We start from the raw sequence: 27,981 nt of genomic DNA, 5'->3' as shown, positions 1-27,981 counted from the left end.
CCCAGGTATTTATGTCATTTAAAATATAAAGCATTGAGGCTTCCCTGGTGGCGCAGTGGTTGAGAGTCCACCTGCCGATGCAGGGGACACAGGTTCGTGCCCCGGTCCGGGAAGATCCCACAGCGGCTGGGACCGTGAGCCATGGCCGCTGAGCCTGCGCGGCCGGAGCCTGTGCTCCGCAACGGGAGAGGCCACAACACTGAGGGACCCGTGTACCGCAAAAAAATAATAATAATAAATAAAATAAAATATAAAGCATTAACTTGGTGAGTATTTGAATTTTAAGTTCAATAGGATTATCAGAAATACTTTAAAAATATATTTTGATTAGTATGCCATTTAAAATGTACTTATAAAAACATATTAATTGGAAAATTGCTTTTTGTATTATCAGTCTTCAGATTCATTGTCATTAATTGTGTGACTAATTGTCAGAATCACTAGCACTATTTAAATTATTGCCAAATTTCATAAAATCTGAGACACTTTAAATATGCACCATTATTTTATATACAACTAAGAGAGAAAGGAAAAGGGAAGAAAGGAAGAAAAGGAGGGAAGAAAAAAAGAAACAGCAGAGTAAAGGAAGGGGAGGGGGGAGGAGGAAAGGGAGAGAGAGAGAAGGAAGGGCAGGAGGGAGGAAGGAAGAAAGGAAGGAAGGAAGGAGAAGGAGAAAAAGAGAAAGAAAATTAGGATGCAAACTGGGACACAAGGGTTTTTTTTTACTTAAAATTTTGTTTCATTCCTGTTGGAAAAGCTCTTTTAGATTCATCTAGATATAGATTTTTTGTTATCATATATTATTGTACATTCTTAAAAATGAACGTACAAGCTCCATAAGTTGGTGAAGTATTCCCAAAACTTTTCCACAGTCTCTCTTATGATTCACTTTTGATGCTCTGTCATCAGCATCTTAGTTTTCCATGCACAGCCATCCTCAGTGACACTAAAAGTGGTGAGGGTACAGAACCTTTTTAAGAAGGGTTTCACGGTTGCCTCTGTGATTGTCTTTCCAGCTCTTGTGACACATCCTGCAAGTTTTCTTTTCTTGATCTCACCAGAATATGTTCCTGGAAGGTTTTCAGATAATAGTCAGGACTGATATTTCTTCCTCAAAGTCCTTCAAGTGGTTTTTGAATGAAACACAGCAGGCCCAAGTTCCCACCTGTGGCAGGACTTGAGAACAGTGTCATGACCACCATCTGGCTGAAAGTGATTGTAAGAAACTACTGGCTGGAAGATGCATTCTGATTTCAGAGATGTTAAGATATGAAAAGTGTGCATCTCAGAATTGTTGGAATGCAATAATTTTATCATTCACTTCTTTTTGTCACTCTTATTGAGTTTGTATAGTTAAATTAAAAGGTGTTAAATGTCTATCTTATGGGGCTCTGCTTTAAAGCTCATCTGTGTAGGACAGGTTAAAGGCTTTCCTATCTGTAGGTTTCTGTGGCTCATAGGTCAGTAAGAACAAAAGTTACCTCTTGAGATGGAGAGCTGCTGAGTTCATTGGGGGAGACAGCATGATATAGGTTTGAGGTAACCTCTGCGGTGACTGGGACAGAGAATCCAGAACAAAAGAACCTTTAACAGATGCTCTGGGGACGAAAATGGGGTTGTACAGTGGCTCTAGTCCATGTTAGTATGGCACTTTTCTCTGGCAGCATTCAGCAGAAAGGATAGAAGCAGAGACATGGGGTTAATCAGAGGTAGAGGTTTTATAAAGCAAGCTTCGAAGGTAAATCTCCTAAGACCCACACTGCTCTTACTTAGTTGAGTTTTGTACGACCACTGCAAAGGGTGACATTGCAAACAGAATTAAGGAAAGAGCAGAGAGGTAAAACCACTTCTTGGTTATATTTCTGCGTAAGGTGCATATGGATTAAAACAGGAAAAGAATATAAATATAGATTTTAAAAGTTCAGATTTGTCTTGCTTCACCTGCCAGTCTTCTTTGGCTGCAGTTCAGTCTTGTGCCAATTTATAGGTGTTCACATTTTGTGGAACTCTCTCTAAGTTCTGTAACCGTTTCAATGACTGAAACCACAAGTGTGTGTAGTGTTTACTTCCCAGGTAACCATATATGAAATGTGTGAGAGCTGCTTCCGGCTGCTTCTAGTGCATTTGAATTGATCTCATTTGATTCCTAAGCCCTGAGTGAAAATAATCATTCAGTATAGGCAAAGGCTTCTGCCATTTGGATTGTGATTTCTTTCAATCAAAAACACATAACCTTGGGCCGAACAATGAATGCCTTTCTTAAAAATTACCTCTAAATATAATTTATTATAGAATGATTTTAAATTAACTCAGAAGGATTAATCACGACAAGAATGAGGAATAAATTTCTCCTCTTGCCTTTCCTCTGTATTTACAAATGCCAGTTGTTATCTATCCATATTATGGAAATCAGAGGTCTCCTGGGTGATACATAGCTTTCTTTTCCATCGAATATATAGCCCTATTTTGTAGGATGTGGGAGAGCTTTGGTACCCTATAATAATGAAAAATCCAGGAAATGATAGTCACTGACTGAACGGAAGAATCTCAATGTTATTGTTTTTTTAATAGGTTAGACAGTACCTGTCTTAAAAAAAAAATAGTAGAAGTTCTTTTTTATTTTTTAATCCAAAAAACATGTACGTTTATTTTAAATCAGTTTGGTACATGATACAGATTGGTTTTGGAGTTTTTAATGAACTGAAATAGAAATTTCTAAATACAGCAGTGTCTGTGCAACAAATATCTGTAAGGTAAAATAAGGGATTTTAATAGAACTACAGTCTACCTGAACAAGTCAGATGAAAAATCTGCAAAGGTGTCTATTATATACCTTCGGGATTAAAAAGAACCCCCAAATTATTAATGGCTCAAGATACTAAACAGCTAAAGGAAGAGGGGAAAAGGCTGTGAGTTCTGTTGTAAGAGCTCTTTTTGTAAAATCCAATTCCATATTATCATTCTGTTAGAGCAGTATTCAAAATTACAGAAGATGAGAGGCTTCATCAGCTATATTTTCACAAAAATAGCTATAGTGTTAACATTAATGTGTGGCAAGGTATTCCTGTCTAGGTAAATGACAATTATAACATTGTAGCTAATTTTTACCACTTTGGGAGAATGGACATTGTGTATATTTTCAACTGAATCTTGTATCTTAAAGCACTCACTAAAAACTAATAGCCATGGCACTGTAATAAAATTTGTTGTGCAGTACCAAAAATATTACTACTGAGGGAAACAAAAATGTGAGGTAAGCCTACCTTTCCCCAAAAACCTTTGAAGCCAGAGATTTTAAACAATTAAGGCACTTGAAAACGTTAGGTATATATACCAGTGTCCAAGTAAAACAAACTTTAGCTGTACCAGCAAGTAAAGGAGAAACAGTAAATCTTCATTTTAAGAACCTTTTATTATCTAAATGTAAGGAATTTTGGCTTCAGAAATGGACCAAAGCAACTTGTCATTTCTTACTATAAAATACTGAAAACCAAGTGCTAAACACAGCCGCTATAGGCTAGAGAAACTAAAACAAAAAACCTTAATGACCTAGAAAAGCAAAAGCTCATTTTAAACTGATTTAAGCCTCTGAACTAATGCAAGGTGTCAAAGGCAGGGAAGAAGTATCCCTCTAAACCTGAAAAAACTAGGGCTTCATAAGGAAACTAAAAACATAAAAGTATGCATGCTTATCATACTACAGGAATTGAAACTGAGAAGAAGGAAGGGTGGAAAAGGAGAAAGAAAAAGTACAATCTATTTATCCAGGGCAATCATCATTAAAAATCTACAGTAATCTGATCAACTAAATTTTTTTCTGAAATTACACTGCTCACATTTGCTATCTTAAAACGATTGTCTTATTTAAAGAGTTAATAAATGATTCTAAAACAACTTCTTTCTTTCTTGCCTTATAGAAGTTACTTTTCCAGAAAGCTTGGTGGAAATCCTTTTAAGGTACAACAGTGTTAGGATAAGTTTTTGAAGTACAAAGGAAAATATAATTAAATCAACTTTATACTTTTTAACAGCCATAAGCAAAATGTTGGGAGGTTCAGTAGATCAACGCTTTTGACTTTGTGTAACATCCTTTAAGTTACTCAGGCTTGAGATAAAGTAGGTAAGTTTTCAATTAAATAGTAACATTATGGTATCTAAAAGCAGGTTTACTACTGCTCACATCAACAGTTACATCCTCAGTCCAACCTTTCCCTTCATTAATGTGAAAGAACAAATCACCAACATTTTAAGTTACAGTCTACCTTTCAGTCTGTCTTTTAAGTCACTGTTCTTTATTTTCTCAACGATATAAGGTGCTTTACAAGTATCAACAATAACCTGCTACACTTTAATGTTTTGTATACTTTCCCTTCATTTCTTTAAATCTGGAATGTAATTCTTTGTGTGGCATCTTTTTTCTAATGTAGAAAAAATAACTTATCAAGCACAAAATTCCACTCTAAGGATACTAAATTTATAAATTTATTCCACTTTTTGCAATTATAGCCCCAAATCCACCTGTTTGCTGCTCATTTGGCACATTTTTCTCAATTCTGGTCACTAAACTACATCCCAAGTTAGCATGAAAAAATGCAGCTTTCAGGCTTTAAAATGACTACATTTGAATTGCTAAAAGAGTCATGAGGTCGTCTGCGCAGGACAATGTTTTCCATCACTTATAGAGTTACATTTGGCATGTCAAGAAGAGAGAACTTAATCACACAGCAGCAGCCATTTAAAATAAAAGAAGACAGCCACAAGCATTCATGCAGAATATTTTAAATATTCCCGTTGAGCAAATAGATTTAACTGGTTTCTCTTCAAGGGCGATGCTCCTATATGCATCCTCTGAAAAATTAAAGATCCTAGAATAGCGTCTCCCATGTGGCACATCTTGGAAGAGAATATTTTGGTTTCAGTGAGTTACACACCAGTCCGTGTTAATTTAGCGGATCTGTTTACAGAGTGCGGTAGTTTCGATCTTTCGATTTGTGGAATTTATAGAGAAAGAAAATTACAGCCTGCACACCCAAGACAAGGACAGTTCCTTCAACGAAACTGGCTGCCCCAAAGGTAGACTTGCGCACAGGTTGTGAAGCCGGAGTTGAAGTGGTATCCGTTGTACCTGATGTAGTAGCCGTGGTGCAGGCTGTAGACGGGGAAGGCGGAGTTGTGGTTTTCGCTGCAGAATTGGTTGGCAGTGGTGTGGCAGGGAGCCCAGGACAGAATTCTGTGCTGGTCACCCCCTTGCCATCACGAACTGTGGGATTATCTGAACAGTAGCTTTTACCTTTGCATTCTGACCCCAAACGGGTAGCGTTAGCATCAAAACCGGAAACACCGTGCTGCGGCTCTCACAGATTTCTGGGGCTGGAGTGGTGCCCGGCGGGAGCGGCAGCGGCGGCGCCGAGGCTGTGCTGGCGATAGTCGGTAAAGCCGCGAGTGTAGTTGCGCTCGCGGCCAGGGTGGTGGTGTGAGCCGCGCTCAGCCCGCAGAGCGCTGCCAGACAGCCTGCGGCCAAAAGCCGCGGTCGCCGCAGCCCGGGCATCGCGGCCGATGCGCTGGCCTTCGAGCGAAGGCTGGGACACCCAAGGTTGCGTCCGTCTCTCAGAAGTTCTTTTACTAGAGGAAAACTAGAGGCCTTACCCCTAAAGTGGAATAGGATGTCTAATGCAAAATTATTCATTTAAAATTTGGGGGAGTTGCTAACCCAAACAGTTTTTTAAAAGCATAGAAAAGGATGCATTTTGCATATTGAGGAACAAAACCTAGCTTTATTTTGATGACTTCCCTGAATAACCCAAGATAATCAACTGATAATCGTTGGAATTTATAGCTTCAACAGGTTAGCAAGAAAATATACAAAAAACAATGCTTTCCTGTAGACTAGCAATAACAAGATAAAAATAGATTGAGAAAAGTTTCCCTGGTAAATATCAATAATATATGAACAGATAGAAATATAGTACTTTACCCATGATTTGAGAGGTAAATCTGAGAGCTTAGTAGCCAAAGTCATGGGTTCTGGAGCCAAGAGAGTATACTAAAAATACCAGCTTTGTCACTCACTGGCTATGTGATACGAAGTCATTTAATGTGAAGAGCCATCTCTGTGCTTCGGTTCCCTATCTGTGAAATGGAAATAATAACAAGGCCAACACCAAAGGGTCACGGTGAGAATTAAAGTAGTTAATATTTGCAAAGCATTTAAACAATGTCTACAGTGTGGTCAGTACTCTGTAAATATTACTTCTATTGACAGTATAAAACTTTACTGAAGAACATAAATAAGTAATTGGATAAAAAATAATCATAATACTGAATAGGAAGACTTAGCATTCAACACTGTCAGTCCTTCCCAAATAAATCTAGAGATTTCATCCAAATCTGAGCCCAGTCTCAACAAGAGTTTTTATAATGGAAGTGATGCCCTGTAGTCATACATGGCACAAGTTCTAGAATCAGACAGCTTGAGTTCCTTCCTTAATGGTGCCAATGATTGTTCTCCTAATCTGTAAAGTCAATATAATGATGAAGTATATCTCATAAGATTAAGTTTGATGATTCATGTCAATAAAGCCTTTGACCCAGTGCCTGACCCATGGAAAGCAATTTGCAAGTAAAAGTTGACTGTTATTAATATTTGAGGGGGAAAGTGTTTTACTAAAGAAATAATTGTACAAGAGTAGAAAAGTGATTTTTTTTTTTAAATAAGGGAAGGAGGGAAAGGGGCAATGACTCAGGGAGATTATTCTAGACAGGGAACTGTGTTCTCTTTCTACAGCAGTTAGAACAGTGCGGCACAGGCTCAAAGATGAGCGGGTGAACAGAGCTGAAGATGAAGTATCTAAACAGATGACAGTAATAATCTACAGGAGGAATTAAAGATCTACTCTGTATCAGTACTCTTTTGAGCAGTTTACATGTAAATTAATCACAACACTGAAAGATACTATTGTTGTTACCCCTGAATTACAGAGGCACAGGGAGGTTAAGTGACCTGCCCGAGGACTAGTGAGTGTCAGTGTGGGGTTGGATCTGAGAAGCTGGCCCTAGAGTCCACACTCTTCTCCACGCCCTAGGAGATTTTACTGTTTGGTAGAGCTGAAACGTTAGATCACGGGAGAATATTTAAAGAGTTTGATAAATAGTGCTAGGATAACTAACCAACTGGAAAAAGAACTATATATATATATATATATATATATATATATATATATATATATATATATATATATATCGCCTTACATCCCAAATTGATTAAAGATTTGAGCATGCTAAGTAAATCTAAATAAACTTGGAAGAAATCATCATGGGAAGGACTTTCCAAAGTGTAGCAAGGTGTAAAGCTGAACCCAGATGGGTCTGTTGATTCCTCGTTGAGAAATGGATGGGTCTTCATTGGCATCAGTTAGCAAGAGTCGATAAGCTTGGAGAAAGGGGCTTTTGAAGCAGATGTCTGTGCAACCATCCCTAAAAAATGAGAGCTGAGGCATGGGGATTAACAGGGCAGGACAAAACTGCCTGGCCTTGGTGGCCTCTGTATGGAGAGAAAACCCAGGAAGAATCTAATTCCATCCAGTTCAGTTCATCTCAGTAACATGAGCACCTGCTGTGTGCCCTGTGTAATGTTGCAAATACAGTGTGGAAAAAAATCAGCACTTTCTCTGTCCTCATGGGGCCAGTTTACAGTCAACTGAGAGAGACAAAAAAATTGTGTAAGAAATTATAATACAGTGTGTTAAGTGCTGTGATAGAAATTCAGGCTGTTTTGAATAAGAAGGGCACTTAATCCAGATTTGGCACTTATAGAAGGCTTCCCAGAGAAAACAATATCTAGGCTAAGATCTCAAAGTTAAGTAAGATGTAGCCAAGCATGCCTGCCCCTTTTCCTATGCCTATTTGTGACCACAACCATATTTTATCCAGGTGGCAAAGGCAGAAACCTGGACTTCTAAGGAAATAGGCAAATAAACAACCAGATATATAGGCTCCAAATCAGGAGCAAGATTGGATGGATGTGTAGAACGCAGGCCTCATCAAGCCAGCTGCTAGTGATGGAAAACACATGAGAAGAGATTGTCAAGGGACAGGGTGTAGAGTTAGCACAGGTCCTAAAGCAGCATCCCGAGTCACCACCAGTTCTGGGACAGACAGAGAAGCCCAGAAAGTATAGTGGGAAAGGGGAAAAATCATATAGAAAAACACTAGGAGAGTGAGGTGTCCTGGAAACCAGCGGAAGAGGATTTCAGACTTACAGGAGAGGTGAAGTGAGATCATCACTGATGAGCAGAAGGTTGGTGTGAGAGCTCAGTCCGCAGAGGAGTTCACGAGGAAGCCAGACCACAGTGGTCAGAGTGATGGATGGAGAGGAGGGGCCAGGTGACTGGGGACCTAGAAGTACTGTAGGGAGAGCTGGGGTTGGATTCCCCGCAGCATGGGTTCTCAGGAACAGCAGTCTGTGCATATGGGCTATTTTTCCAGCGGAAATCAAATAGTTGGAACTCAGACATGGAGAAGGCAGACAGCCTAATTGGATGTTTTGCCAGACTAGTAATGAAAGGAAATGGACAAGGGATTTAGAGGTCCTTGAGGAAAGCTGGCTGAGGGTTTTAATACAGCGGGGAGTTCAGCTAAGGAATGACGGGAGTGAAGAGCACTAGAGATGCTGGATAGGCAGAAACGGTGATGGGACAGGCCAGTCGTCACAGGTCGAGTCGCCCATGAGCACAGGAATGATTTTACCAGACCTAACGGATTGGAGGTGCTGGAAGAATAGAAGGCTGAAGTGGATTAGAAGACAGAAAAAGAGAAGGCTGTTTTTACGAGGCTCCCCTGGACTTTGCAACCTGGGCACACGCTGCTTTGGCATCCTGGAGACATTGTGAGAGGGTGTCGGGAGAGACGGTCAGTTCTAAGGAGGAGAGTGCCCAGTGTGCACGGGGACCAAAGAGACCAGACCCCAAGTGTCAACAGCTCTGTGAGCATGGAGGGACAGCACCTGGGACCAGAATGCACCTTTGGCATCTAAGGGTTTGACTGCATTAGGAGGTCAGACAGCGTTATCCTTGGACATCCTCAGGAAGTCTAGGTCAGTAGGCTTATTCCTCTGGTGAGCTCAGGAGGTATGAGACTGCGGAGGAGACTCCTACCTCAGCAGATCAGAACAAAAAGACAAATTGAACAAAAATATTATTAAATATTGAATAAAGAAAATTGGATCCCAAGAAGTGGACAGCCAAGAATTTCCACACATGTTTGGCAAAATGTGAATTGAAGATCATTTGAAAATACATGTCACAAGTTTTAAATTAGGACATGAGTAATTCCACTGCGGGAAATTTATTCTGAGAAAAACGTTCTGGCAATTTGGGTTTCAAGGTCTGTTTCAGTGAAATGGTTAAGGGAGGGTTATAGAAAACTGACCCTCCTGGATTTGGATCTCAGCTTTGCCGCTTACTATTCTTGATGACCTTGGGCAATTCCTCTGTCTCTCTAATTCTCACTTTTCATTATCAGTAAAATGGGTGCATTAGTACTGACTACTTAGAAAGTTTTGAGGGACACTATAATGACACATATAAAACCCTGAACACAGAAGCTGAGATATCACATGGTAAGTCCTCAGTTTATTTTAATCATGCTAAAAAAAGAAAAAAAAAACAGAGGGAGAGAAGAGAACTGAGAAAAAGAAAAGGGGAGAGAAGAAATCATTCACAGCCTACTGGTGAAATAAAATACAGTATATTGAGAAGATGAATACTATATTATATATTTATGCATATTGACAAGAACAATTGTGGGAAACAGATTTTTTAATTTTACAAAAGCAGATTATGAAACTAGATAAATAGCATGATCCCATTTTTTAAAAATTTGAACATGGTTAATTTTTATAAAATAAGTATTTATACAGATGTAGTTTTTTTTGTATTATTTTCATAGGTGGTGTGATGATTATTTTCTTCTTAATATTGTTTACTTTTCTGAATATTTTATGGTAAGGAGGTAATACTTAGATGATCAGTAAGCACACAAAAATTTTTATTTTCCTGTTTCTAAAAAGGAAACTACTACAAGTGAGTGAGTAATACAGAAAATGTGTCTGGAAGTGCTACAGACTTTTTCTTAATTACTGCACCAGAAGAGAGTCCCAATCTATTGAAAGACTATAATGATTATCATTGACATATTCAAATATCTCAATAAAGAATTGTTCATATATGGTTTAATTTAGCACAAATAACTATAGGAAATGATTTTAATATCTCTTTTAAAAAATGCTATGAAGAGCAAAATTTCTGGGTATAATGTTATGTTATATATACCTGTTTCATATTCTGCTGGGTCATAGTATAATAAATATATGGAAGGAATCATTATAGCTTGGAGTTTGTATATCAGAGAAAATTAATAGTTTGCTTCTTGATGGTTTTATAACACATCTACTAGGTTTCTGCCATCAAACTAAATTACTTCTGTCGTATCTCTACTTGAAAAACGTACCCATTGAGTTTATTTTAATATTTAACCTCAGGTTGATTTATAGGTGACAAGTATCAATTGTCTAATTTTATGCATGAAGGGCCAATACAATGATAGACAGTCATGACTGATGTCCTCTGTCATTATGTATTTATAAAACCAGCAGGATTTAGAAAAATACATTATGGGGTATCATTCACACAATTTAAGTGTTGCTGTAGTTAGAAGTAACGATTACAGTTGTTTACCTAAAACATGTTCCAGATATTTACAGCCATAAAATAAGTTAATGTATTGCTGTACATATTACACAAAGTGACACTTTGGTATCTGTGTTCTCTATCTGGCATGACGTGTTCCTATCAGCCTTTCAGATCCTATTATCTAGGTTGTTTTCACTTTTTCCTATTGATCCATTTATTGATTCAACTATTAATGAACCTTTTCCCACTGTGGAGAAGATGGCCAAAAGTAACAAAGTTGGACTGTAGACTAAGTGATTTTCTTGTACTTCGTACACTGAATATTTAAGAAGCAAAATCGAGGGGCTGCTTCCCATCATCGGCCTATCTTGTGTATTTGACAACTGGAGTGGGTCATTTTTTAACATTCCCTCCTCTAGACAAAAAGTTATTTCCAATAATAATTATGAAATCAGATGAATAATAGTTATGACCAGAGAAAAGGTGAAATTGAAAATTTCTTTGATTGTACTTTTATGTATATTCAGGCTGGTAAAAAACAAACAAATATAATGGTAAAAAGGAAATATGTAATTGTTTCATATTTCTTAGTTACATTAGTGCATTTTTGAGGAAAAAAATAGAAAAGAAACATATTGCTTTTTGGTGTCACACAGTAATAGATAATATTACAGTTTAATAAACTACATTTCAGTAAAAATTAAAAAATAATACTGCAGTTTAATAAGTTATGATATAAGATGAATAACAATTTAAAAATAATTTTCTAAAGTTGCAGTTGAAAACAAGTAAAATATTACTCGTATGAACTAAAATTTGCACACACACACACACACACACACACACAATTACACCTTACAGTTTGCAATCTGTTTTGCTGTTTTCAATTTGAAGCACAAGTGCCAAGAGCTTACATAGAATATAACTCAAGATCTACTTCTTTGCCGTTCTAATCACTATCCTATCCTGACTTTGAATCTAAAGGCAGTAGATCCGCAATCCTGTAGTACCACAAGGATTGGAGACACAAACTGAATCCAGAGCAAATTCAGGCAATCTGGATCATTACAGACTTTCTCCTGCAATGAATACCTGTGGCTGAGTCGGCAGCTTTTAGGGGTTGACTGATAGCAGGAAGTTATACTGTATATCTTACAAACAATTAAAATTTCACAGTAACCACAGCAATCATTTAGAACTTAGACCAACAGATTTAGGGGTTGAGAAGTATTTTATCTGTGACATTGCTTAGAGTTACTGGCACGTGATGTAAAAGAAAAGTATAGTGATTCCAGTTGGGTTTTTTTAAATTAAAAAATGTTTTTTAATTGAAGTATAGTTGATTTACTGTGTTGTGTTAGTTTCAGTTATCAGCAAAGTGATTCAGTTATACATATACATATATTTATTCATTTGTTTGTTTATTCTTTTTCAGATTATTTTCCATTACCTGTTGGTTTGTTATTATCATTAAATTCTCCACAAAGTGTATCTTTATTGCCTGTACCTAGGTGCTCTCTCCCCAATGTCCCACTCAGGGGAACCCTGCTTCCTCTTCTTTTAAGACCTGGCAGGCCCCCTATCACCTCTTGGCCCTCACCTGCCCACCTTGCCTAGCTCCCCTGCAGGCCTTGTGCATACCAGTTTGGTTTAACCTCAGGGCCTTTGCATTGCTCCTTCCTCTGCCTGGAAAGCTCATCTACTATTCTTTTTAAAAATACTTGATTAGCATTTCCAGCAGACTATATAATTTGTTATAATAATCATTATTTATTTTCTGCCTCCTGCTGCCAGTATCTAAGTTCCATGAGGACGGGCATTTTTGTGTGTTTTCATCACTGAAGTTGTCCAAACATCTGGGCAATATCTGATACATAACGGTACTCAATCAGTATTTGTTGAATAGCTACCCCTTGATTTTTTTTTTTTTTTTTTTTTTTTATGCGGTACGCGGGCCTCTCACTGTTGTGGCCTCTCCCGTTGTGGAGCACAGGCTCCGGACGCGCAGGCTCAGCAACCATGGCTCACGGGCCCAGCCGCTCCGCGGCATGTGGGACCTTCCCGGACCGGGGCACGAACCCGCGTCCCCTGCATCGGCAGGCGGACTCTCAACCACTGCGCCACCCGGGAAGCCCTACCCCTTGATTTTTACTATGTGTAACTGGGGTACAAAGTTGTTTTCAAAGCCTTGTGTCTTTTTTTCACTTTTAAGAAAAATTTTCCCTGATCTTACATGTCAATCTTGTGCAATTTAATATCCACTGAGGACAGCAAACAACAATTACATTAAGCCTTATGAGAGAAGGATGTGATTGTATCATGCCCCATAAAGAAGAGGCTATCGGGAAGATAATGGGATCAATGAATAGCTTTATCATTTTAAACATATGTTATTTTGTGGTACCTGAATGAATTCTTTGAATAACCTTGTGAGTGAGGGAAAAAAATTTTTTTTTCCCTTTATTCTTGTTCTGAGAAGGAAATAGATGCCAAAAGAGATTGAACGACTTTTCTGATAGGACATGGACAGTCATAGCAGAAGTGAGAGCGGAGTAGAGTTTATCTTGTTCCTGGACCAGTGATGTTTCCAGTGTATGCTTTTAACCCTCACATTGCACACAGTAGGGCAAAATGTCTGAGAGAATTAAGAGGTACCTAGCTGATGATTCTATACTGTTGAAGAATCAAACTGTTCAGTAATTTCACATGGAATCATAAAAGGGGAGGATGGCTCGCCTTTTCCAAAATCCTGTACCTTGTACTCAGAGTGGGCTTGAATCCATTCATGGTTACCTTTAGAAAAACCTCTGCCCAACACCTTGAACTCAATCCCGCATCTCATAATAAACACTTGATTTTTTAAAAATATAAATGCTACACCCAGTAAAAGTTAAGTACTTTTAAGGTTTGCTCTTAATGCTGTGTGGCTCTGGCATTTATCACTCCATTGATCAGCGGAATTGATGTGGTTCATTATCCCTTTATCACACCATTGATTGTCACAGGTGATTGGGCTCATTTTTCCTTATGGGAACTCTGTCCAAGAGAATGACTTTGATAAACTGAAATGACTGGTGTTCACCCAATGATGTCTCAGTAGCTAGGTAATATCTCAGTAGCTAGGAAGCCTTAAAAATATAAATTTAAAATAAAATGATAGTAATTTCTGGTACCACACTGCCTTATTCCGTACAAGATCCCTGCTCTTATAACTCAGATCTCTCATGCCATGTTGGTACAGGTGTTTGGTGAGGAAGGTATAGTGCTTTCTTTTATATGGCTGGGGGTGCCGTGTATGGGGAATTCAGGCCTTAATAACGCGGGGCTGTTGAGGTTTGAACCCAGACATGTGTGACTCCATGTTCTGGTCTTGTAGCCATTATTCACAGATATAAAGGTATGCTTTTTTTTTCTTGTAGTGTAACACTGTATCTATTCATAAATAAGTCCATTAAGTGCCAGGGATTCAAACTTAGTATGTAGCATCCCTAAGGCATTGTTAATTGCTAAGGAAATGTCCATGATTTTTGCAAAGCTGTGGCAATTCCATTCATTAAGTGAATCTTATATAACCCTTAGTATAATTAGTGATGAAAAGAGACAGTCTGTGACTACACATAATTTATGTGCATAATAAAGTCACCATTGGCCTTGAATTACTTATGTCTTTTCCCTTCTATTTTGCAATTTGTTCCAAAGAATTGCTTGTGAAATGATTTTTTTTTTTTTTACTGTGACATTCTGAAGAAAGTGTGATATCACTAGAGCAGTCAGATAGTATGAGGAAAGCATGTATCTTTTTAATATGATTTCTGAACAAGGAGATTTCATCTTCAGGCCTAAAGTTTGTTTTTCCTTTCAATATGCAGTGGTACCCAGGAGATTCTTCACTCTCAAGGCAGGCCTTGGGTTTTGTCTTTTGTTGAAGCAACATGTAGTATCATAGGTAATAACTCATTCAAGACGCTATTGAGAGAGATCTGAACTTTAATCAGTTTCTCTTTAGTTTCCATGCTGAGAAAAGGAAAATGTGTTCTGTGAAACCTTAAGCCTCTTAAATGCTCTGAGGAAAAATAGATCCTATGGGTAAGTAATTTGGGGAAATAGTACATATGATAGCTCTCTCTTGGAGATTATTAAGGTACATTAGCCTATTAGAGATTTCAATACATTTAAGTTTGCTCTACATAGAATTCTCCATATTATTGAGCAATGGAGTTTTTTTGTGTATGTAACAATGACTGATATCCAGTGGAACTAGTGGTAATAAGGGTAATATTGTATTAAAGACAAGATGCTGTAGCAGTGAGCCTATTATTTAAGTTAAGGGTATTCTTTTGGGCTATGAGACAGCTGATCTTTCATAACACTTAAGGATTGACTAAGTGTTGTATAATCAGTGCTTCTCAAACTTGACAGTCCATGTGAATCACCTGGTGATCTTGCTAATGTAGATTGATTGAGTAGGTCTTGTGGTGGGACTCAAGTTTCTAAGAAGCTTCGAGAAGAGCTCAAAGCTGCTGGTATGAGGACAGTACTCGGAGTAGCAAGAATTCAGATCAAGGCTCTCACCCCTGGCACAACTGGCAATTTGGGCATCACTGTCGTGTGTGGTGTCCTGTACATAGTAGGATGTGTAGTCCCGTCGCTGGCCTCTGTCCACTAGATGACTGACTATGTAGCACCTCCTCACTCAGTTTTGTTTTGTTTTTTTTTTTTTTGCGGTACACGGGCCTCTCACTGTTGTGGCCTCTCCTGTTGCGGAGCACAGGCTCCGGACGCACAGGCTCAGCGGCCATGGCTCACGGGCCCAGCCGCTCCGCGGCACGTGGGATCTTCCCGAACCGGGGCACGAACCCGTGTCCCCTGCATCGGCAGGCGGACTCTCAACCACTGTGCCACGAGGGAAGCCCCTCACTCAGTTTTGACAGTCAAAAACGTCTACAGACATTGCCAGATACTCCTTGGAGGAAGAATCGCCCTCTTTGAAAGCCACTGATTATGATAGTTTGTACTGAGATGATGTGCTGTCTCTGATTTCTCAAATCTTTCTTTACAGTTCCAGTGGAAATGATTGGCCAAAACCAGGATATTTAAATTGTCATAGATCATGGAAGTGTTTTCTTCTTAAAAAGCAATAAGAAAGTAACCTTTTGCAAAATGGGGGTTACTGGAAAGAGAGTAGTCGGCACCCATGTTCTGTTCAGTTATAGGGATGGTTGGTGTGCAGTTAACGACTTTTTTCCAGGGAACATGTTTATAATTCAAATGGACTTTGTAGAACTGGAGAACTAAACGGGAATTCAGCAAATTTAAGGACGTATGCAGAGCTAACGAGGAGAATGAAGGCATCCAGTGTATTGCTAGAATACCAGTTATACCTTAGACTAATGCTAGCGCTTCTTGCTAATTTTTAAAGTGACAGTAGAATTGAGGCGAAAAGAAAAGATTAGGAAACATAATATAAAATGCCAAAAATTAGTGTTGATAGCTTTCCGAGGAACTGGATTCTCTAGTGAGAGAGTCCTTGGCAGAACTTTTGGGAATGGATCATTCAGTCTGGAGGCATCCTTTTTTAAAAGTTTTTTTTTACTATTATTATTTTTCTTTTTTTTTTTTACTGAAGTATAGTTGATTTACAATATTGTGTTAGTTTCAGGTATACAGCAAAGTGATTTGGTTATACATATATATGTATATATCTATATTCTGTTTTTTCAATTATTTTCCATTATAGTTTATTATAAGATATTATAGTTCCCTGTGCTATAGTGTAAATCCTTGTTGTTTATCTATTTTATATACAGTAGTGTGCATCTGTTAATCCTATACTCCCAATTTATCCCTCCCCCCTTTCCTTTTTGGTAACCATAAGTTTGTTTTCTATAACTGTAAGTCAATTTCTGTTTTGTAAATATGTTCGTTTATACTATATTTTAGATTCCACATATAAGTGGTATCATATCATATTTGCCTTCCTCTGACTTACTTCACTTAGTATGATCATCTCTAGGTCCATCCCTGTTGCTGCAAATGGCATTATTTCATTCTTTTTTATGGCTGAGTAATATTGTATATATGTACCACATCTTTATCCATTCATCTGTCAATGGACGTTTAGGTTGCTTCCATGTCTTGGCTATTGTGAATAGTGCTGCTATGAATATTGGGGTGCAAATACCTTTTCGAATTAGAGTTTCCATCTTTTCTGGGTATATGCCCAGGAGTCGCATTGCTGGATCATATGGTAGCTCTATGTTTAGTTTTTTAAAGAACTGTGTGCATATTCTTTACAGAGCCATAGAGAAGAGATGTGCTGTAGCCAGACCTGGACATTAGTGTGCTGTAGCCATTAATCTCCAGGAGGGGGCAAACGCTACCCCCTCATCTAATCTAAAGTTCTCAGAATACATTCACAAAACTTTAAAAAGTCTGAAGTGAATTCATTTGAATTAAAAGAGAGAGAGAGAGAGAGAGAGCTAGAGAGGCCATTATCTTTTCTCATTAAAATCAAAGACTCTGGAGACCAGTTCTTTACATTAGATTTTACTGATGCCTTGTTCTCAGGTACTACTTTTCTCAAGCAGATTAGCCTATATCCTTCTATGTATTTCTTCTCGGGGCCCCAATGTCCTTCCCTATAAACTTTACAGCTACGAAATTAAATGGCTGTCTTTTTATTCTGATTCCCATCTGTTTGAGGTAGTGACTCCTTTTTCTGCTGGTATCCCTTTTTTTCCCCATGGTTTTCTAGATCATGATACTATTTATTCCTAGCACAGTCCGCCTGCACCTTGGAACTCTGAGAAATAAATTCTAAATGCATAAAAGTCCATGTGAGGAATTGCCTCCAACTTCTAAGCGGAAGGTCATCGCTTACTGTTTATGCGGTCTCCACTGCTCTTTCTTCATGCTCCATTCAGCACCAGGGTGCAAGTCTTCAGCTTGCTCTCTGCGTGGATTGATAAATAGATTTGCTCCAAGTGGATGCACTCCAGCTGGTTGCTAAGATGACACACTTTATAATGTTTCAGAAGTATCTTCCAAACTCGAACATTGGACCTGATTTTCTTTAAGAGAGTCCCACTTCTTCAGGCAGTAGAGGTGGCTTGCCAAGTTGTACTGGAGGGTGGGATATAATCAAGAGGGGGTAGAAATACTCACTGACAGTTGCTTGCGCTGTCATCACTGCCTCTTATTAGTGGATATTAGTCATTGGCACAACTTCCTCCACCCCAAGTCTATATTCCCTTTCTAGTAAAAGTTTTGTCTCCATAATTACTGAGGACAGGAAATCTCTGCTATAACCGCTATCTAGATGGAGATAGCAAGGCAGTATGCCCCTTCACAAAAATTACTTCCTACTTTAATAGATATTTCATCCCAGAATGAGAAGAAGGGGAAGGCAAAGCTGATATTTCCTGTAGAATGATCCTGGGGCAAGAGTAGATTTGAGATTGGCAGTAGTTACAGCTATAAAAGAGTCTATAGCCAACTTATAAAGAGTTGTGTGTGTGTGTGTGTGTGTGTGTGTAATTTCCATTGGAAGTGTAATATACATGCTAAATTGATTATGTATCAAAGGATCGTTTGTAGTGTTCATTGAAGGGGCAGGTTTTTCTCATTTTTCTTTCATCTCCTTTAAACTCCATTAAGGTGATAGTAGAAACATGAATGAATGGGGATTAAAGTAGTGATGCTGTGTTCTTCATGTCCTCAGAACATGAAGAATTTGAACACAGTTCTAGAAGACCGCAAATTAGCAGAAGAGCTTTGATTTATGACATCAAGTAGAGGACAGAGAAATTCAGAATGCTTGCAGAAAAGCTGGCATCCAGGATGAGGGAGGGCTGGAAACTGGGAGCTGATCTGCTGGCAGAACCCAGAGAGGCTCCAGGTCCTGGACAGGAGATCTGCAAGGCAAGACCGAAAAGGGACCTGAAAACAAGGGGTTAAAAAAATAGCCTATCTACCTTATAAGAAGAGAAAGCAAGCTCTTTCCTGTGAGGAATGTCAAGAGCTGATTTACTAAAGTACAGTCATAGAAACAGGAAAAGAAATGAATGTTAGAAATAAGATGAGCATATTAACCGTGTTGAGATGTGGCTGAATTGTGGTGATTCTGAAAAAGAATTTGGAGAACTGTAGATGTTAATAATAGAGATGTATTATCCCTGACATCCCTTCAGAAATAATGAAAGTTCCATCCTCCCAGTCTCAACTCTTAAAGCGCCTGTGGAATTATTTCAGTACATAATAAACAAGGCCCTGGTGAGCTCCATTTCTGCCCCTGCATCTCCTCCCTCCCCCAAGCTTCCTGCTCTCTTGTTTCCTTCCTGCTTAGGAGGTGACCTTAAGACTCCAATTTCTCATCTTCTATCCAGTCATTACCCCTTTCTCAGGGGTGGTCCCTTCTCCTTTTTAAAGACAACATTTAATCACACTCCTCCACACTCTTTCCTGTCCATATTCTTCTGAATCTTGCTTCATAACTTATTCTTCCTCAAATTTTTAATAACACTCTTTCTATTGCTCCATATTCTTTGCCTAAAAACGTGCCCAAATCATTGCCTCCATCCTATATTTATAGGGGAAAAAAAATCTTTGATTTTTTTCTTTTCAAGCTATCTTTCCCTTGCTGTTACCACCAAATGTCTTGAAAGGTTGCTGTACACTCTTTGCCTCTAATTCCTCATTTCCTATTGCTCTTTCAACCTCTTGGCTCAATCTTCTGCCCACAATATGACATTAAAACTGCTCTAAAGGCTCATGATCTCCAGGCTGCCCAAATAATAGCCTCTTTTTGTTTCTTAACCTATTGACATGTTCACAGCATCTAATACTGTGGGCTGCACATTTAGGAAACTGTTTTCATCCTGAATTTTCTTGAAAATTCTTCTCATTTCAAGCACTGGTTCATTTTCTTCCATCTTTCCCTTAAATATTACAATGCCCGTAATTCTACCCTGATCCTCTTGCCACTATTCACGTACTTCCTGGGTCATTTCATCTTACCTTCTCTTCAACTACCACCTACTTAAAACAGTAAAATATTTAACTTTCCTGACCTGTCTTTCAAACTTCAGTGCATAGAGTGCACAGAAACTCCAACCATTGAGAACTTAGCCTCTCTTGGGAGAGAATCCTGGTTTGTCACCTCACCTCTTCCAGAGTAGCAGGAGGACTGCAAAGATGGTACACAGGATTGGGACTAAGAAGAATAAAGGAGGCTATCCATGCATTTTACATCCCCATGAAGTGGAAGGGAAAAGTGCTTATCTATTTCCTGCTGCCCAAAGTCCCAAGATGTGAATTCCCCAGAGAATCCATTGGGAAGTTTATGAGTACTTTCAAGAAGAGGAAACAGCTGCCCTGCTCATGGCTCTGTATCTGTGAGCCTGTGGTGCTGCTCTGGTTCCACTGGGGCTAAAAAAAATTGGAAGAATATGGTACTAGGTACAACCAGATAAAGAAAGGATAAAGTTCTCTTTTTCTGGTGAGGGTATGGTTCCTTGAAGGTAGAGAAGATTGATCCCATTGTAGCCAAAGGCCTGAGAGTTGGGAAAGGAAGATAGATGAGATTGGGGGCTACGAAAGCATAAGACAGAGTTGTGTGCAGCAGAAGCATGAGCCTGATTCTGTCGGCCGGATATTGGACTAACAAGGTACCTGGGTTTCACAAGTCATTCCCAGGGGGTGCTGCCTGGCACCATGTCCCTTATGCTTTCTCAGCCTCCACCAGCTCTCACAACGATATTTCTCAAGTTGCTGGGTGTGCCATGATAACCAGCACAAGGGGGATATCCATCTTTTCACTATGATTGGAATTCCGTGGTAGAATTGTTCTTGTTGTTGTCAAACCCAAGTTCGTGTGGCTGACACACAGTGAGGCCAAACAAACTGACACCTTGGAGTCTTGTGCAGAGAAAGGTTTATTGCGAGGGCCAAGCAAGGACTATGGGCGGCTCATGCTCAAAAGACCTGAACTCTCCAATGGTTTTCAGGCAAGAGTTTTTAAAGGCAAATTTTGGGGGGAGGGCTGCAGGGTGTGTGCCTTTCTTCTGATTGGTTGGTGGTGAGGTAACAGGGTGGTGCTCCAGGAATCTCAATCATCAGCCTTCTTGTTCCAACCAGTCTGAGGTCCACATGCTTGTGCTCAGCCTGAAGTTACCATCCTCCACCTGGGTGGGGGCCTTGGTTCCTGTAGAAGAACTCAGAGATATGTTTCAGATTGTTATGTTTATCCCCTGTGGAGGAACTAGGCCTCTGCTTTATGCTGCATTATTGTTTCTTGACTGCTTTTCTTTTGTTTCTGTGTTCCCTCACTTCCCTGATTAGTAACTGTTTGAATTTGCCCTTTAGAACTTAGGGAAGGTCTGCAAACAAGAAATGAGGGACACAGAAAGGCTTTTGTACCTGGGAGGGCCCTACAGGGACCTGCTTGGTTTCAATCCTCTGTTTTCTTTGATACTCCTCAATCTTGAGAGAAAACAGGTGAGGAACAAGAAAGGGAATAAGTTTTGGATACAGAGGTTAATTTTAAACTCAGCAGAGAACTTGGCTTTAGGAGAACTGGGTTTCATTGTGTTTACAAATAATTACCCACTTTCAATGACAGCTTCATAAACAAACACCTTCTCTTTCCCTATCCCTGGTTAATACCCAAGGAGAAAGATCGGGTATAAGAAGATGGACTTCACCCCTATCCACTCAAAATCACTAAAAGCCTCAAGTCTAGACCTCATTGGAAGAAGGAAGATATTTGATTCCAAGTGAAGGTTTTACACAAATGGATAGAATCAAGTCTTAATCTGAAAGACACTGTTTTCAATAACCTAATATAACTAGAAAGTTATGGGCTCAGACTGAAATGTTTTAAGAAAGTCTGTACCCAACACAAAGGGGAAGAATTCCAGTGCTAACCATAAGGGTACAAGTTTATTTCTAGACTTTCAATTCTATTCCACTGATCTATATTTCTATCACGTTTTTCTATACATTACTATAAATGGAATACTTAAATCTCCAACTAATAGTGTTGAATTTTCTTTGTCTCCCTTTAAATCTATCAGTTTTTACTTTGTGTATTTTGGGGCTCAATAGTTTATTGCATTGTATGTACAGAAATTTTATATCCTCTGGATGGACTGACCCTTTTATTATTAAAAATGTCCCTCTTTATCTGTAGTGACATGTTTGTTTAAAGTTTTTTTTGTTCTAGTATGAGGATAGCCATTCCAGTTTTCTCTCTCTCTCCCCCTTTTTTTTCTTCTATTTGTACAGTGTCTTTTCCCATCCATTTGTTTTTAATCTGTTTATATCTTTGAATCTAAAGGGTGTCTCCTCTGGATAGCATATACTTTGATCTTGTGTTTTTTGTGCTTTTTGTTTGTTTGTTTCAGTATGATGATCTATGCTTTTGATTGGATTATTTAATTCATATACATTTAATATTTGCAATAATTGAATTTATATCTGTCATTCTTTTTGTTTTCTATATGCCTCATGTCTTTTTTGTTCCTCTTTCTTGTTTTCTCTTGCATTGAGTGAATATTTTCTAGTATAATATTTTAAATCTTTTAATACATTTTTTACTATGTGTTTTTAGTGATTTTCTTGTGCAGTTGTTCCACAAGGGATTGGTTCCAGGATACCAAAATTCTCAGATGTTCAAGTCCCTCATGTAAAATGGGACTTGCATATAGCCTATGAACATCCACCCATACACTTTGTCATCTCTAGGTTACTTACAATACCTTATACAATGTAAATACTATGTAAATGGTTACCAGTGCACAGCAAATTCAAGTTTTGCTTTGGGAACTTTCTGGAATTTTTTTCCTGAATATTTTCAATCCGGTTGGTTGAATCTACTGATGTGGAATCCATGGATACGGAGGGCCAACTGTGGTTGCTTTAGGGCCTAAATATGCATATTAACTTACCAGATCTATACTAAATTAATTCCAGGGAGCTATGGAAAAGTTATCCTCATATAGCTTATTTTCTTCTTCCCACTTTTTTTGTGCTTTTATTGTTATATTATGACAAATACCTGTGTTCCATTACAAAACCAAAAACGTATTGTTATAATTATTCATTGTAAAACTTTATGTTTTTAAAAGAAAATGAGACAGGAAAAGAGAAAAAGAATGTATTTACAGAATTAAAAAAAAAATAATTCTCGGGCTTCCCTGGTGGTGCAGTGGATGAGAGTCTGCCTGCCGATGCAAGGGACACGGGTTCATGCCCCGGTCCAGGAAGATCCCACATGCCACGGAATGGCTAGGCCTGTGAGCCATGGCCACTGAGCCTGCGCGTCTGGAGTCTGTGCTCCGCAACGGGAGAGGCCACAACAGTGAGAAGCCCATGTACCACAAAAAAAAAAAATAATTCTCTTCATTTGTTTCTGCATATTCTATTTATCATCTGGTGTCATTCCTTACTCTAATGATGCTTTCTTCCCATTTATTTCCTTTGTGCCATTTTTGTCAAATACATTTATATATATGACAGGAGCAATACTATAATGATATACACGTATTATTTTATGCAGTTGTTTTTAAAATCAGTTAAGAGCAGAAAGGGGAAGAAATAAACATTTACACTAAATACGTAATTACCTTGAATGGTGCTCTTTGTTTCTTCATGTTGATTTGAATTAATGTCTGGTGTCATATACTTTCAGCCTGAAGAACTTTCCTTAGTACTTCCCATAAGATGGGTGTGCTAGCAATAATCTCTTATTTTTGTTTATTTAAGAATTTATTTATCTCACCTTCATTTTTGAAAGATGGTTTTGCTGAATATAAGATTCTTGGCTGACAGTTTATTTTCCTTTCAGTACTTTGAATATTTCATCCCACTGCTTTCTTATGTCCATTGTTTCAGGTGAGAAGTCAACTGTGAATTTTATTGGTATTCCCTTGAAATGAGGAGTCATTTTTCTTTTGCTGCTTTCAAGATTTCTCATTGACTTTTTTTAACATTTTAACCATGGTGTGTCTGGATGTGAATCTCTGTGTTTATTCTACTTGAAGTTTATTGGGCTTCTTGGGTGTATAGATTAATGTTTTCCATTGAATTTAGGAGGTTTACAATTATTATTTATATGAGTTTTTCTGTTTCTATCTCTCTTGTCCTTCTGGTACTCCTTTTACATGTATCATAGAATACATAATAGTGTTCCACATTTCTCTGAGCTATGTTCAATTTTGTTCTTTTTTCTCTGATCTTCAGGTTGCATATTTTCTATTGGTCCATCTTCGAGTTTTCTGCATCTTTCTATTGCCAGCTCAGATCTACCATGGATCCCCTGTAGTGAATTTTTCATTTCAGTTATTGTACTTTTCAACTCCAGAATTTCCACTTGGTTCTTATTGATATTCTGTGTTTGATTAGTCATTGTTCATACATTCCTTGTATTCTTTAAATATTTTCTTTAGTTCTTTTCTTTCTTTATACATCTTTACTGGAATATAATTACTTCACAATGTTGTGTTAGTTTCTGCTGTACAACAGAGTGAATCAGCTATATTCACACACATATCCCCATATCCCCTCCCTCTTGAACCTCCCTCCCACCCCTCTAGATGGTCACAAAGCACCGAACTGATATCCCTGTGCTATGCAGCAGCTTCCAACCAGCCATCCATTTTACATTTGGTAATGTATGTATGTCAATGTTACTCTCTCACTATGTCCCAGCCTCCTCTTCCCCGCTGTGTCCTCAAGTCCATTCTCAACACCTGCATCTTTATTCCTGCCCTACCACTAGGTTCATCAGTACCATTTTTCTAGATTCCATATTTATGTGTTAGCATATGGTATTTGTTTTTCTCTTTCTGACTTACTTCATTCTGTGTGACAGACTCTAGGTCCATACACCTCACTACAAATAACTCAATTTTGTTTCTCTTTATGGCTGAGTAATATTCCATTGTATATATGTGCCCCATCTTCTTTATCCATTCATCTGTTGATGGACATTTAGGTTGCTTCCATGTTCTGGCTGTTGTAAATAGTGGTGCCAAAACCAGACAAAGATATCTAGGTATTTTTTGATTTCCTCTTTTATTTCTTCAGTGATCTCTTGGTTATTTAGTAGTGTGTTGTTTAGCCTCCATGTGTTCGTAATTTTTACAGTTTTTTCCCCCTGTAATTGATATCTACTCTCATATCGTTGTGGTCAGAAAAGGTGCTTGATATGATTTCAATTTTCTTAAATTTACCTAGGCATAATTTGTGACTCAGGCTGTGTTCTATCCTGGAGAATGTTCCGTGTGCACTTGAGAAGAAAGTGTTTTCTGTTGTTTTTGGATGGAAAGTCCTACAAATATCAATTAAGTCCATCTGGTTTAATGTGTCATTTAAAGCTTGTGTTTCCTTATTTATTTTCATTTTGGGTAATCTGTCCATTGGTGTAAGTTGGGTGTTAAAGTCCCCTACTGTTATTGTATTACTGTTGATTTTCCCTTTTATGGCTGTTAGCATTTGACTTATGTATTGAGGTGCTCCTATGTTGGGTGCATAAATATTTACACTCACTTCTGGCTTGCAGAGTTTCTGCTGAAAAATCAGCTGATAACCTTATGGGAATTTCCTTGTATGTTATTTGTTACTTTTCCCTTGCTGCTTTTAATATTTTTTTCTTTGTATTTAACTTTTAATAGTTTGATTAATATGTGTCTCGGTGTGTTTCTCCTTGGATTTATCCTGTATGGGACTTTCTGTGCCTCCTGGACTTGATTGACCATTTCCTTTCCCATGTTAGGGAAGTTTTCCACTATAATCCCTTCAAATATTTTCTCAGACTTTTTCTCTTCTTCTGGGACCCCTATAATTCGAATGTTGGTGCGTTTAATGTTGTCCCAGAGGTCTCTGAGACTGTCTTCAATTCTTTTCATTCTTTTTTCTTTATCCTGCTCCGTGGCAGTTACTTCCAACATTCTATATTCCAGCTCACTTATCCATTCTTCTGCCTCAGTTATTCTGCTATTGATTCCTTCTAGAGTATTTTTAATTTCAGTTATTGTGTTGTCCATCACTGTTTGTTTGCTCTTTAGTTCTTCTAGTTCCTTTTTAAGCGTTTCTTGTATTTTCTCCATTCTATTTCTGAGATTTTGGATCATCTTTACTATCATTACTCTGAATTCTGTTTCAGGTAAACTGCCTGTCTCCTCTTCATTTGTTGGTCTTGTTGGTTTTTACCTCGCTCCTTCATCTGCTGCATATTTCTCTGTCTTCTCATTTTGTTTAACTTACTGTGTTTGGGGTCCTTTCTGCAGGCTGCAGGGTCATAGTTCCTCTTACTTCTGTTTTAGGTCCCCATTGGGTGAGGTTTGTCCAGTGGCTTGTGTAGGCTTCCTGGTGGAGGGGACTGGAACCTGTGTTCTGGTGGGTAGAGCTGGATCTTGTTCCTCTGATGGGCAGGGCTGAATCCAGTGGTGTGTTTTGGGGTGACTGTGAGCTTAATATGACTTTAGGTAGCCTGTATGCTAACAGGTGGGGTTGTGTTCCTTTCTTGCTAGTTGTTTGGCATGAGGCGTCCAGCACTACAGCTTGTTGGCCGTTGGTGGAACCGGGTGTTAGTGTTGAGACGGTGACCTTTGGGAGATCTCTCACTGATTAATATTGCATGGGGTCAGGAGTTCTCTGGTGGTCTGACATCCTGGACTCTCCTCTCCCACCTCAGAGGCTCAGGCCTGACCCTGGGCCAGAGCACCAAGACCCTGCAAGCCACACGGCATGGAGGAAAAGTAATAAGAAAAAATAAAACAAAACAGAACAAAAAAAGAACCCAAACAAACAAACAGACAAAATCCCAACAGAAATGGTTAAAGCAAAACTAAACAGACAGAATCACACAAAGAAACATAAATACATGCACTTACAAAAAGAAGAAAAAGAGAAAACAAAGAAGAGAGCAACCAAACCAATAAACAAATCCAAAAACGAAAACAAACACTAAAAACTAAAGTAACAAAAAATAAAACCAGAAACAAATCAAATGCAGAAAGCAAACTAAAAAAGTCAATGAAAGCATAAAACTAATACACAAAAACGATCAAAGAAAAATGTGATGACAAAAGAAAGATGAAAACAAAAGGAAAAAAATTAAGAAAGGTAAAAATAAAAAAGTATAAAATATAGTTAAAAATAAAGTGAAAACAGAGAAAAACAAGGGAAAAAATCAAACACCAGGAAAAATCACAATATAATGAAAAAGTGCAGTAGAATTAGGAAAGTAAATAAAATAAAATATATATTAAAAATAAAAGAATGAAAAGTAAATAAAAAAGTAAAAGTAAAATAATAATACTAAAAAAGAACAACAGAACCAAAAAAAAAAAATGGAGCGATGTCGTCCTGTGGCCTCAGCTGTCAGTGTCCTGGCCCCCACAGTGAGCCACAGGCAGTTGCTGCCTCCCCAGGAAGCCCTCCAGTCCTTCTGGGTAGGTCCCTGCACCTGCTGTGGGCTCTGTGGGGCAGCTCAGACTCTGACCTGGCCTTAGTCCTGCGTGTCCTGGCCCCCAAAGCCCATAGTTGCCCCCAGCGTCCCCACCCTCAATTGTGGGCATACTTGTTTTCTATTCAGGTGTTCCACAGGTGCGGGGTTTACCCAGCCAATTGAGGGCGATCAATCCAATGCTCCTGCAGTTACACAGGGATATTTATCTTTCTCTTCTTTGTTTGCATTTCCCCTGGGGTTCAGCTTTGGTTTCTGCCCTGCCTGTGCGTGTGGGCCACCCTCAGGCGTCTGTTCCCTGCCTAGGCAAGAGGGGGCGAGAGCAGTGGCTGATTAGGGCTCACTGGCTCCCTCAGGCCTGGGGGGAGGGAAGGAAACGGCAGTCATAATTGGGATGTGCGGGGAGTGCCTGCTCAGGGCAGAGGCCGGCGTGAAGTTGCAAGAGCCCGAGGTGCATCGTGAGTTCTCTCCGGAAAGTTGGCCCTGGTGCGTGGGACCCTTGGCCGTGGCTGGCTGCGTGGGCTGCTGGGAAGGTGTGGGCAGGGACCTGCCTTCCACACAGGACCCTTGGCGAGAGCAGTGGCAGCCTCTGGGGTCCAAGATCACAGCCGCATCTCGTGCTCGTGTTCACATAGGCATTGCCCTGCCGTCTGTGAGTGCATGGAGCGGGAAGCTCTTATGGCATGCCCACGCCTGTCCTTGTGCATCCTGCAACAAAGCTCTCCTGCCTCTCCGGCCGGCCCAGGTTTTTTCCCAGACTCCCTCCCAGCTAGCTGTGGCGCACTAGCCCCCTTCAGGCTGTGTTCACACAGCCAACCCCAGACC

General features: G+C 39.0%; 1 protein-coding gene and 1 pseudogene across 1 annotated transcript in view; one reads left to right on the top strand and one right to left on the bottom strand.

Moving 5' to 3' along the window:
- CTNND2 (catenin delta 2) overlaps positions 1 to 27,981 on the top strand; it is a 776,118-nt gene that overhangs the window by 77,298 nt on the left and 670,839 nt on the right. The window lies entirely within an intron of this gene.
- Positions 4,959 to 5,548, bottom strand: LOC101338756 (sialomucin core protein 24 pseudogene; annotated as a pseudogene).

The sequence above is a fragment of the Tursiops truncatus genome, chromosome 3, assembly GCF_011762595.2.
Source record: "Tursiops truncatus isolate mTurTru1 chromosome 3, mTurTru1.mat.Y, whole genome shotgun sequence".
Taxonomy (NCBI): Eukaryota; Metazoa; Chordata; class Mammalia; order Artiodactyla; family Delphinidae; genus Tursiops; species Tursiops truncatus.
This window is presented reverse-complemented; position numbering and strand designations above follow the sequence as displayed.